Source organism: Paramormyrops kingsleyae, chromosome 9 (assembly GCF_048594095.1).
Source record: "Paramormyrops kingsleyae isolate MSU_618 chromosome 9, PKINGS_0.4, whole genome shotgun sequence".
NCBI lineage: Eukaryota > Metazoa > Chordata > Actinopteri > Osteoglossiformes > Mormyridae > Paramormyrops > Paramormyrops kingsleyae.
Window position 1 is genome coordinate 16704790 of NC_132805.1, and position 13450 is coordinate 16718239.

At 40.7% G+C, this 13450-nt stretch overlaps 1 long non-coding RNA gene across 2 annotated transcripts; it reads left to right on the forward strand.

The window, feature by feature from the left end:
* The first annotated feature begins 2613 nt into the window (after nucleotides 1–2613).
* LOC111836276 (uncharacterized) lies at nucleotides 2614–12935 on the forward strand. Of its 2 annotated transcripts, XR_011992798.1 has the most exons (5): nucleotides 2614–2853; nucleotides 5107–5253; nucleotides 6487–6626; nucleotides 11797–11944; nucleotides 12821–12935. It is a non-coding gene; the product is annotated as an uncharacterized lncRNA (long non-coding RNA). The 2 variants fall into 2 exon arrangements; XR_011992797.1 differs by lacking the exons at nucleotides 11797–11944; nucleotides 12821–12935 and having other exon boundaries at nucleotides 6487–7483.
* The last annotated feature ends 515 nt before the right edge of the window (nucleotides 12936–13450 follow it).

Here is a 13450-nt window from a genome sequence, read left to right on the forward strand (position 1 = left end):
GACAATCTGAGATGGGAGACAAAAGAAAAACAGGGAGGATCCAGCTGTCTCAGAATGTGGGAGTATGTTCTCCTGATGCTACAGGGGCGCTGGCCGCCTCCTTCCTCTCCTCGTCTGCCCGGCTTCCCTCATCTTTACTCACCGTTATTCCTCTCCCTGCTCCAGAAAATGTCAGGAAAAGCTGCAGATTTCCCAGACCTCCTCAGCAGGAGGGACCAATCACCCTGGTAACCCCCTTTACGTACCCAATGAAAGGGGCAGGAAAGGAAAGAAAAGGCTCTTTATGTGTGCCCCCCCCCCCCCGTTGTAGCACACTGCAGTCCAGTCTCGAAACATGTGGATGGGTTCCCATGTCTAATGATTGCAGGCTAGTGATGGTGGCAATTGGGGGAGGGGGGAGTGGGACAGTTATTTAATTTGTAAGTCATTTGATTTGTGGAAAGGAACCTAGTTATCCTAATTCATAAAGCGTGGTTTTACAGTAACGTGACTTTGTAAGTTCTCTTACTATCCCTTACACTAGAGGTTTTAAACAAGCATTTAAAAAATTTTCAAAATGCTGGGAAATGCATAGTTGGCTTTAGGACCTGCTCATATTTACATTTAATTTTCTGGTTGGTGCTTTTCTTCAAAGCGACTTATAGACCAGAAACAAAATAATACATGTTAAACAAAAGACACAAACCAAGACCACAAAAATATTACTCTATAATGTGGGATTACAGCAATATTGTATAAGAAAATATGTGCCAATATTACATAGCGGCCTCTTTTATTTAACATAAAATTTATTGCACTTATAACTCAGCTCAAACTACTAACCAAGAGCAAAAGCTATATACACTCACCTAAAGGATTATTAGGAACACCTGTTCAATTTCTCATTAATGCAATTATCTAATCAACCAATCACATGGCAGTTGCTTCAATGCATTTAGGGGTGTGGTCCTGGTCAAGACAATCTCCTGAACTCCAAACTGAATGTCAGAATGGGAAAGAAAGGTGATTTAAGCAATTTTGAGCGTGGCATGGTTGTTGGTGCCAGACGGACCGGTCTGAGTATTTCACAATCTGCTCAGTTACTGGGATTTTCACGCACAACCATTTCTAGGGTTTACAAAGAATGGTGTGCAAAGGGAAAAACATCCAGTATGCGGCAGTCCTGTGGGCGAAAATGCCTTGTTGATGCTAGAGGTCAGAGGAGAATGGGCCGACTGATTCAAGCTGATAGAAGAGAAATTTTGACTGAAATAAACACTCGTTACAACCGAGGTAGGCAGCAAAGCATTTGTGAAGCCACAACACGCACAACCTTGAGGCGGATGGGCTACAACAGCAGAAGACCCCACCGGGTACCACTCATCTCCACTACAAATAGGAAAAAGAGGCTACAATTTGCACGAGCTCACCAAAATTGGACAGTTGAAGACTGGAAAAATGTTGCCTGGTCTGATGAGTCTCGATTTCTGTTGAGACATTCAAATGGTAGAGTCAGAATTTGGCGTAAACAGAATGAGAACATGGATCCATCATGCCTTGTTACCACTGTGCAGGCTGGTGGTGGTGGTGTAATGGTGTAGGGGATGTTTTCTTGGCACACTTTAGGCCCCTTAGTGCCAATTGGGCATGGTTTAAATGCCACGGCCTACCTGAGCATTGTTTCTGACCATGTCCATCCCTTTATGACCACCATGTACCCATCCTCTGATGGCTACTTCCAGCAGGATAATGCACCATGTCACAAAGCTCAAATCATTTCAAATTGGTTTCTTGAACATGACAATGAGTTCACTGTACTACAATGGCCCCCACAGTCACCAGATCTCAACCCAATAGAGCATTTTTGGGATGTGGTGGAATGGTCCGAATACCATTTTTTGAGCTTTGAGTATTCGGTAGTGATCAACATCGAATATTCGAAGCTTCGGTGGGAGGGGGCTGAATATATTCTTATCTCTAATAAAGGCAGGAATCTCTCTGTGTGTGTCTGTCTGTTGCATTTTTATGTCGAGAACCGTTCATCCAACTGCTGCGGACGCAAGGGAGTGCAAAGTCGCATTTTTGTGTAATATGGATACAGGCAAGTCGCGACACTTTCAGAATGATTAAAATTTTAATAAATGACAGAACAGCACGAACCGAAAGCCGGGCGCTACATGCGGCCCGGACGGGGTTTATATTATTTAAGAACGAACACTGCACTATAATACAAAACAATAACAGGTCTGTTAGAGCAATACTTTAAATAAGGTAGCCCAACATTTATCAATTAACGAAGTTCAACGAATTTAATACATAAAGAACACGGCAGCAGCATATACTTTCAATAAAATCACACATTTTAATTAACGAACAGTTTAAATAAAATTAAATGAATTCCCTTATAGAATAAAAACAGAAAACAACTTGTTGTGCTGTAGTGGTAGGCCAGTTTTAAATCGCATATTTGATACATTGCCTTTATTTTATCTTCAGTCAATTTAAAGTGCTCCCACACAACTGAGGTCTTCGGCATTTTTGTCTTTTCTCAGAGATAAAGTAAATCCATGGGCGTAAATCCCGGGGGGGGCGGAGGGGACATGTCCCCCCCTATCCGAGGGTTGTCCCCCCAAAAAAAATTATAAAAAAAAAAAACATCGCACTATCTATTGTGAAAAATACATGTATGTATACCTAAAATAATTCTGTAAGTAGAAAAAAAAACAAACGCAAAAAATGCATTTAGAAACAGTTGAGTTCCCCCTCCCCTTCCTCACAGTGGTTTGGCCAACTGCCTGCTTTCCCAGGTCATCTCACCTACTCTACACACACGAATCAGGTGTGTGGCTGCGGCTCAATTAATGTTGAACTCCAGTAAGTAGGGTATTTTATTCACTTTAAATAAAGCGATTCTCTTTAATGTAGTTGATGCAGACTCATTCATAAATTAGTTGCGGCAAAAATGCTGATTACCGATGTAATTTTCCACGAATCTGCTATATTAGCGATTAAAATATTACTTATCTAGTTAACGTTAGCTTGTTTACAATAGCTTGTTGCATAGTACACTGCAACTAACACGCCAAAGCCGTTTTCCATGCATTGTTTTATTTGTGACGACTTGGCATAATGTTAACTTAACATTAACGGCCACAATTAGCATATTGTGTAGCTGTGCATTTACTAAATGAGCACTGTGCTACGTCCGAACTGACCCCACTGTATTTTTTTTGTTTAATCAATATCTATTATGCATTTAAACAGTCATGTTTAAATTTTATTGTATGTTGATGGCTTGACTGTAAACAACATAACAAACAATGCAATAAATAGTTTTGAAGAAAAATCTGCTTTGTCATTGAACCTGAGAAAAACTTTGAAAATAACCATAATGACGCAGTCTCCATGCTACAATAATAATGATAGAAGCAAAGTTTTTCATTGTGGGGACATATCTTTATAAGTACAATGTGACTGTATTATTTGTGTCCCCTTCAAAAATTGTTCATGAGAAATTTTATATTTATTGTCCCCCCCTACTGTTAAATGAAATTTACGCCCATGAGTAAATCACGATGTTGGCGTTGCCGCAAGGGCTAGTCATTTAAGCGCGAATGAGAACCGTTTCGCAGGGATCGATGTCACGTGTTGTCCCCCCCCAATATTCGAATCTCAAACTGAAAACTCGAATGCCATCCCTCCAAACGAATATTCGAATATTGTGGTCCAGCCCTACAAATCTCCATCAACTGCAAGATGCTATCCTGTCAATATGGGCCAACATTTCTAAAGAATTACCTTGTTGAATCAATGCCACATAGAATTAAGGCAGTTCTGAAGGCGAAAGGGGGTCAAACACCGTATTAGTATGGTGTTCCTAATAATCCTTTAGGTGAGTGTATACATACATACAAATATACACATGAACCCAAAACAGAAAGAGCACATTCCCTTAAATTAAACTAGTATGCAGAGAGTTGCAGTCTGAATGAATAAGTAATAAATCCCTTCTTGAAGCTAGAGGATTCTATAAATTAGTTACTTTAATACACAATAAATCTAACTTCAATGTGAAATGGATAACAATAACAGAAACTACATTTATACAATTGAAAGTTAAGTCTGAATTGCTTCCAGCTGTTAATCGCCCCATGAATGACAGAGAGAAGGCCGGGCTTCTCTTTATGGAGGCATCCCTTAATTAAGCAGTGCTGGACATGAAACTCTAGCAAATCATATGAAGATGACACATAAAAAGCCAGGCTTCCTGTGGTGCTCTGTGTTATACTCTTGGATATGGGAACTGCCATATGTCACTGCTTAACTTGTGTGGGGAGTGCTCTGTTTAAGATTTTTTTAATCTAGTTGAAATGCTGGTGGCTCTCAAATTATTTACCAAGTTGCACCTGTATTAAAAATGTGTCAAAGGGGCAACATGTTGACAGTTCTTCCCTTTATGGTGTTAGTTGAGGCCAGGAGGGAGGAACAGCTGTGGGGAACTCTGAGGAGTGTTTAAAACAGGTCTGAGGACCCATTCCTGTGCTGGACATAAATTAACTTTAATGCTGGCAAATCAGCAGAAAAGTAGTCAACTAAGTGAAGTTGGATGAATGTATTATTCACCTATAATACCTGTTGCTTAGGGTGGCATGGTTAGGCAGTGGGTAGCACTGCTACCACACACCTCTGGGACCTGGGTTCGAGTGTCTACTAGGGTTCCATGTGTAGAGTTTGCATGTTGTCCTTGTGGGGTTTCCTCTGGTTTCCTCCTGCAGTCCAAAAACATGCTGAGGCTGATTGAAGTTACCAAATTGCTTGTAGGTGTGTGATAGGTTGGTGTGCCATCCTGGATTGATCCCTGCTTTATCCCTATAGACTCTAGTCACCCTGAATAGGAAAAGTGGTTTCAGAAAATGGATGGCTGGATCGATCACTCAATTTAAACTTTGTTCAATAACTACACTCTCAAAGGAAACATCGGGGACACCTGCTCTTTCCTACAAAGACACTGACCAGACTAATTCACATTAAAGGTACAATCCTGTAACTAATTTCACTTGTTAGATCCATTTCAGTGAAGAGGGGAGGGGGGCTGAGGAAAGATTTTTAAGATGCTGTGTTTTGCAGGAGACTGAGCGAGTGCCTTTGAATGGGGCATGTGACCAGGTGCCAGGTGGGCAGGAGTAGGGACAGAAGTGCCACACTGCTAAGAAGTCTACCATGTGTATCTGGAACTGTCTGCCATCCAAAGGACTTTCAGCCAACAGCAAGCTAGTGAGTGAAAACAGGTCATTGATGAAAGAGCTTAAAGTCTAACAGAAATTGTGCAGATCAATAGACGGTCTACAACTGGCAATGCAGTATGTTGCTGGTGCCAAATGGACAGTAAAAGAATGCACATAGGACTACTAAAAGAATGTACCTTGATATGACAATATGGAGGATTGAAAAAATAGCTTGGCCTGATAGGCTGGTGGTTGTCATGGTAGTGATTGTGCGGTATTTTGATGCAGGCCAATATCTGAATATCATTGGTAAATAAGTATAGGCCTTCATACTAGCAGAGTTTTACCATGGAATAGATTATTTTTTTCTGTGAGATAATGCCCATAGCCAGGAAGATTGTCCAGGAATGGCTTCATGAACATGACAAATAGTGCATCTTAGTGAAGTGTCCTGCCCAGTCACCAGATCTCTGTCTGGAGGATGAGATGGCACATGCGCCTCAGGGTAGAGATCCACTTCTGGCTAATTCAGATATGGGAAGTAATGGGTCAGCATGGGCTGGAATCCACATGGAATGCTTCTGATACTCTGTTCAGGACCATGACCTGAGTGCAAAATAAGGTCGCAAATGTTTATTATTCTCTGAGTATGTTTGCCTTTTTTTCCAGAATGACACGTATGATCAGTTTTACAAGTTCCTGCACTACTAACTAACTAATAATCACAGTGTTGCATATTATTGAGTTGTTATGAATATAGTGTATTGCTGGAGATTATGAACAAACTATGTTGCGTATTGAAAAGGAATCAGTTTTCACCCTGCGTATGCATTTGATTATGTGTAGTTGATGCAATCTATAGTGTCATGTAGAGAACACTGACGTAAGTAATATGAAAATCTGTTATATTAATTACAAATGAACACAGAAAAAGTGGGTTAGTAATAATGGTACACTAACCCAAAATATTAACAAAGCACATTTAAAATATCATGCATGGACATCTTCACATTTAAGGTTGTAAAAGCAAATGTGGTCAAACTCCATATTGTTCATTTTGAATGCAGTCTTGTCATATGCTGGTTGACATTTAATACTATAGCACTGTGGAGTACACTTTCAGGCCCATTCATTTCTGGCTGGCAGTGTCCACTGTCATCTGCCCTGATCAATCGAGCGCTAGAAGACAGAGTTTCTGTACTGCTGTTTCCTGGCTGAAGCAATATCAGAGCAGTTGTGTAGGGACAAAACAACCATGTCATTGTGCCTTTTATGCTGGCAGTCTACTGAGGAGTCTTTGAAGATGGAGATAAAGGGACTAGAGGCTTCCAACTGGCACTAGGACACAACCATCTGGAGAGATCCTGACGGACCTTGCTGAGCCAAGGAGGACCCTGTCAGAATGATGGAGTTGTCCTCTAGGTACCATTTTGTGAATGAATGCCCCTGCTTGACTTTCTTCCCAGTGTCTTTCACTTATTGTTGGCCTCCACTGGACTTTGATTTATCCTCCTTTGAAATGTGTTAATAGTGAGTAAATCTGTAGTTTTGTAAACTCTGTCTATGCAAAACATCAGGATAATTTGGTATGCTAAAGTAAAGACCAATATTTGTTTAAATATTAGAAGCACTGCATATTCTCCAGCATTCACTTCTGTAATTGGATGCTTGCTAATTGGAATCCAGATATTTTTCCTAATTTAAAGCTACCAGCCCATTGGATATACCATACACAGTACTGGAAGGTTGATGCCTTCTTTGGCTGAACAACAGTGTCTCTGATAAACAAACAAGAGAACAACACTGATATGTGCACTTGCACCTTAGAATGTGCCACAAGCTTTAACGATGCCCCTCCTGAAATCCAGGGTAAAGATAATCTTCCATGATGAAGAAAGACTTCTAAAAAAATCTAACTGTGAGCCACCATGCACAACAGAATCTGTCTGACTCGATAGCGGGAAGCCGTGACAAGCGACACATTTGTTTGAGGCTCGAGGTAAACAAGTGAACAGTCTTTACAGAGAAAACTGCCACATTTGTCCTGTGTTCAGTCTGCCTGGGAAAAAGGACCAGCAATTCTCCCTTTGTTAGGATTAGTTCTTTAATTGATAATTAATTTTTGTGTTGTTGTGAAATCAGTTACAGAGGTTAAACATTTAAGTGAATAGATTCAAACGTCTATTTGGGTAAACAAGGTGTCTTGTACTCAGGAAAGTTTTGGGAATATGAAAACCACAGAAGGATGGGCTTTCGTGTCCCTTAATGCAGAAGGTTTGTGTGCAATTTACAACTGAATAATGATTCTACTGATACTTTAATTTTTTTTAAAATAAGAATGAAATAAAACCATTAGATGTGTGAACAGTGGTATGATTTTTTTCTGCTTTGTACAGTACACTACAGCATCCACAGTCTCCCAATCGCATCTTAGTTTTTTGTGTTTTTGTGTTCTTTGTCCCTGTGAGTAGACAATACCAGCACAGCAAATAACAGAGTATTGATCCAGAACTGCCTCATTTTTTAAACACTTAGAGATGTGCTTTGCACTCAGTTGACTTCTTGCCAGCCCTGGCCACTGTTACTTCCTTGTTTTAATGTTCGCTAGCTGGCTGGTTTCCATTGGCCAGGCTAACCCCAGGAGCTTGGAAGTGCCTCAGAAGCTGCATGGTGGAAGTCCTGTGGCACTGTAGTTCACACATGGTGGGGGGCTAATGGACCTTGATAGGATATAATAAAGAGTGGAGGTGTTATTAAAGGGGTGAAACCAGGGCTAAACCATCTGTTTTTGTGGTGGAGAGCACCAATGCCTGCAGACGCCCTGGTGGGAGTCTTCCTTTGACCCAGGACAGTTCGCTCCCAGGGCTCATAATTCACAAGCAAAATCCCATGTGGGCTTTCTGAGCTGATTCTTTCTTTTATCCCTCGGCTCTCTGAATGGCTCCAAGCTATTGGATTTGGAGAAGGGGGCCACAGAAGGTCCAGTTTACACTGAAACTAACAATAATATGGTTTAAAATTGCTTTATGTAGTTTAAAAACTCCTAACCATCACCATAAGTGGATTATGAAGTGGTAAGTGGTTATTAAAATAGGACACTGCATGATCTCACAGCAAAACTATTAAATAGATTAATTGTATATTTACTTCAGAGCATAGATAGATAGATGGATGGATGGATGGATGGATGATAGGCTTTGTTGATTGCAAGGAGACATCTGGTTGCAAACAGCAAAACAATATATATCAAGGGCACTGACATACATAGCACAGATAGACAAGGCAGGAGACAAAAACAGAAAAGAAAATACATTAGGAGTGGAGTGCACATGTGATATAAATACAGTGGTACCTCGGTTCTCGAACTTAATCCGTTCCGGACTCCGGATCGAATCCTAAAAAGTTCGAGTTCTGATCGAATTTGTCCCATAAGAAATAATAGAAAACCAATTAATTGGTTCCCTGTCCCCCAAAATTACACCTAAATATGTAAATATGTTTTATTTTTTTAGCATTTAAACACAAAATGAACAGGATAAAACAAGAAGAGCATTTTCTTCTTAATGGCTTCCAAAACGATAAAGATCTTATCCCAACATTACCCCTGTCCTGCCCCAATCGTCCGCTCATTTAAATTTATCACTTTTTTGGTTATATTGTTTTATACAAAATATCGTATTGTACAGAGTATTAAAGGACGGCTCAAGAATAAAATACAGTGGTACCTCAGAACTCGAACTTAATCCGTTCAGAACTCCGGATCGAATCCTAAAAAGTTTGGGTTCTGATCGAAATTTCCCCATAAAAAATTATGGAAAACAAATTAATCTGTTCCCGGCCCCAAAATATTATGCCTAAATATGTTTTTTTTTAGCATTTAAACACAAAATGAACCGGATAAAACAAGAAGAGCACATACTGTACTAAACACATTAAGGACATTTATCAAAACAGTAATTTGTAAAGTAAGAAAATAAATGTATCCAATGTGTAAAGTTAAAAAAAACCAATGTGTCCTGCTCCAATCGTCCGCTCCTTCCGTGTGCCACGCCCCCTCATTAACCTCGTGTGGGATCTCCATGTGATCAGCTGTTTCTGGATGTTGTCATTAGTCCTCTGTATTTTCATTAGTTCTCCGCATTTCAGTTTGTTTCCCCAGTCCGGTCATTGGGTGCATTCGACTTGCTTACAGCGCTGGCTTAAAGCAATGCGTTCTGATCCTGACGCAATGCATTAGGGTTAGATGCATTGCGACCTCTCACCCGGCTGCACAAACTGGTACCGCCTCCGTGACGACATACCTTTACCCTTATTGGCTGAAGAGTTTAATTACACGCATGACGTTTGTATCCCAGGCAGTTCCGATGCGTAATCTGCTATTTCTCCCGAATATCACAGTAAAGCAGTGAGAACTGATTTTCAGTTAATTTACCTGGTAAAATAAAGTTTAAATAAATGACATAAATGCTCTAAAGTTGTGAAGAAGACATTCAAGTAAGAATTGCATTGTAGTATGACTCATTTCCTGGCGCGTACAATTTATATTAGGTCAGCATTCACGGTTCGACTTCTGATATTCAGATCGAGTTCTAGGTCAAACTGGTTTGTTCGACTTTCAAGAAATTCGAGTTCTAGTGAGTTGGAGAACCGAGGTACCACTGTAGTTGTAAAATAAAAAAATAAAATAAATATATATATATATATATATATATATACACACACTCACCTAAAGGATTATTAGGAACACCATACTAATACGGTGTTTGACCCCCTTTCGCCTTCAGAACTGCCTTAATTCTAAGTGGCATTGATTCAACAAGGTGCTGAAAGCATTCTTTAGAAATGTTGGCCCATATTGATAGGATAGCATGTTGCAGTTGATGGAGATTTGTGGGATGCACATCCAGGGCACGAAGCTCCCATTCCACCACATCCCAAAGATGCTCTATTGGGTTGAGACCTGGTGACTGTGGGGGCCATTTTAGTACAGTGAACTCATTGTCATGTTCAACAAACCAATTTGAAATGATTCGAGCTTTGTGACATGGTGCATTATCCTGCTGGAAGTAGCCATCAGAGGATGGGTACATGGTGGTCATAAAGGGATGGACATGGTCAGAAACAATGCACTAAGGGGCCTAAAGTGTGCCAAGAAAACATCCCCTACACCATTACACCACCACCACCAGCCTGCACAGTGGTAACAAGGCATGATGGATCCATGTTCTCATTCTGTTTACGCTAAATTCTGACTCTACCATTTGAATGTCTCAGCAGAAATCGAGACTCATCAGACCAGGCAACATTTTTCCAGTCTTCAACTATCCAATTTTGGTGAGCTCGTGCAAATTGTAGCCTCTTTTTCCTATTTGTAGTGGAGATGAGTGGTACCCGGTGGGGTCTTCTGCTGTTGTAGCCCATCCGCCTCAAGGTTGTGCGTGTTGTGGTTTCACAAATGCTTTGCTGCATACCTCGGTTGTAACGAGTGGTTATTTCAGTCAAAGTTGCTCTTCTATCAGCTTGAATCAGTCGGCCCATTCTCCTCTGACCTCTAGCATCAACAAGGCATTTTCGCCCACAGGACTGCCGCATACTGGATGTTTTTCCCTTTGCACACCATTCTTTGTAAACCCTAGAAATGGTTGTGCGTGAAAATCCCAGTAACTGAGCAGATTCTGAAATACTCAGACCGGCCCGTCTGGCACCAACAACCATGTCACGCTCAAAATTGCTTAAATCACCTTTCTTTCCCATTCTGACATTCAGTTTGGAGTTCAGGAGATTGTCTTGACCAGGACCACACCCCTAAATGCATTGAAGCAACTGCCATGTGATTGGTTGATTAGATAATTGCATTAATGAGAAATTGAACAGGTGTTCCTAATAATCCTATAGGTGAGTGTACATGCCACGGCCTACCTGAGCATTGTTTCTGACCATGTCCATCCCTTTATGACCACCATGTACCCATCCTCTGATGGCTACTTCTAGCAGGATAATGCACCATGTCACAAAGCTCGAATCATTTCAAATTGGTTTCTTGAACATGACAATGAGTTCACTGTACTAAAATGGCCCCCACAGTCACAAGATCTCAACCCAATAGAGCATCTTTGGGATGTGGTGGAACGGGAGCTTCGTGCCCTGGATGTGCATCCCACAAATCTCCATCAACTGCAAGATGCTATCCTATCAATATGGGCCAACATTTCTAAAGAATGCTTTCAGCACCTTGTTGAATCAATGCCACGTAGAATTAAGGCAGTTCTGAAGGCGAAATGGGGTCAAACACCGTATTAGTATGGTGTTCCTAATAATCCTTTAGGTGAGTGTATATATGCAGCATGTTCTACTCTGCTTTAAATGGTGTGTTCTAAAAGTGTGTTGTTGGGCTGCGGGTGAGGGCAGGCATGTCAGGATGAGGCATTTTAATTCTTGATACCAGCAGGGAGAAAAGATCCCTAGAAGTGTTTCTTAGTGCAACATGGCAGAATAAGCCGATGGCTAAAGGTGCTCCAAGAGAGTGCCCCATGGAAGGGATGGGTAGAATTGTATATGATGTTTTCCATTTTTCCCCACATCTTCTCTGCAGCTACTACCAGAAGGTTCATGGTCTGTCCTGTGATCGGCCTCTCAAAGGCCTTCATGAAGCGTGAAGTGAAAGCAACTGCTCTGAAGTCCTTAAGGCTCCCCGGAGCACCCCGTTTTTGGTCCCTGGAACATATAGGATGTCTTCCTGGGTAGGAGAACCGTCTGCAGGCTCAGGGATAGGGAGAACAGGTCCTGAAGCACCCTGGGGCTGATTCCATCAGACCCTGCAGCCAGTCAGGGAGGTGGGATGAGGATGAGACCTTGGGTATATATGGTCTTCATTGAACTACCCAGATTCAAGCTGCCTTGTATACAAAATTCAGAAAAGATTCCATTATTCCAATATCCATTATTTGAAAATATTTAGAAATTAAGTGGTTGTGTAACAGGTAATAGTCTTCACAGCAGGTAGCCCCCCCACTCCAGGCTTGCATAAACGCACCATTCATGATCATGCAAGCCACGTGTGAGCCTCTCAAGAATGTTGCCAGAAACTTCTCGCATTGATTTGCTCTCTGCATCCCTCCTGCTTGAAGGCATCCACTTCTCAATCTTATTATCCACTCAACCTGTTTTTTTTCCACTGTATTATTTGATTTTCCTTTCTTCTTTATATTTTTGGTCTCTCTTCTTCATTAATTAAATATTAGCCAACCTCTTTTAATAGCCCTTAAGGGCGTTCATTACTGTGCAAAATAGTTAAGCATGTGGAAAGTGTTTGATATCCCTCCCCATACCCCCGACCTGCTCTCTTTTTGCTTTTGGTTTTTCCACTAGATTTTTTTCTCTGCAGATTACTGCTACTAACTGTTATCTTCTCATAGCATCTACAGCCATGATACAAATATCCTAGATACATAATATTAAAAAAATAAAAGACTCTAGCAGCATAATGGGAAATATCTTTGAACTGATCCTGAAACCTATGGCAGGGACTTGTGGAATCTGCACTGTTTCTGAAATGCAGTTTTTGGTTACATGACAATTGCTTATTATTAATACTACTCATTTCATTTATTTGGCAGAAAGCAGCATCAGCCAGTCTCTGGAGCAAGTGGGGGTTGTGGACTGGTGATCCTATTACAGGCACACTGTCCCCCAAGAAAAGGTTATACTACTACTACAACTACTATTACTACTACTACTTCTAATAATAATAATAATAATAATAGTCTTCACTTTTGTACAACATGTACATTATGGATTCAAACACAGAATGTGGATTACAACAAAACCAGGATTAATTCTGTGTCTGTTTACTGTGGCGTAACAAGAGAGGGGCCTTACATTTCAGTCAGATTTAGATTGCATTGTTCTTTGGGAGGAAGCACAATTTAAGGGTTAGTCTTCCATTTCATTATATACTGAAACATACTGTATGTCATGCACTAGTATTATGGTGAAAAAAATCAGGGTTAGGGTTAGATTAAGATCCATGTCAGTATTATTTACATGTCAGGAATGGGAAGGACCTTTTGGATTATCAGTGCACATGACTGCGATATTAGAGGACTTAAATAAAAAGCCAGTGAGACTTGCATGATTTTCATATGACAGATTTTTTTCTATTAAATGCATTGCTCAGAAAAAGCTCCATCCTTCCGGTTATCTTCCATAAGAGCTTTTGGCCATAGTAAGCTTTTCCCAAGCAGCCC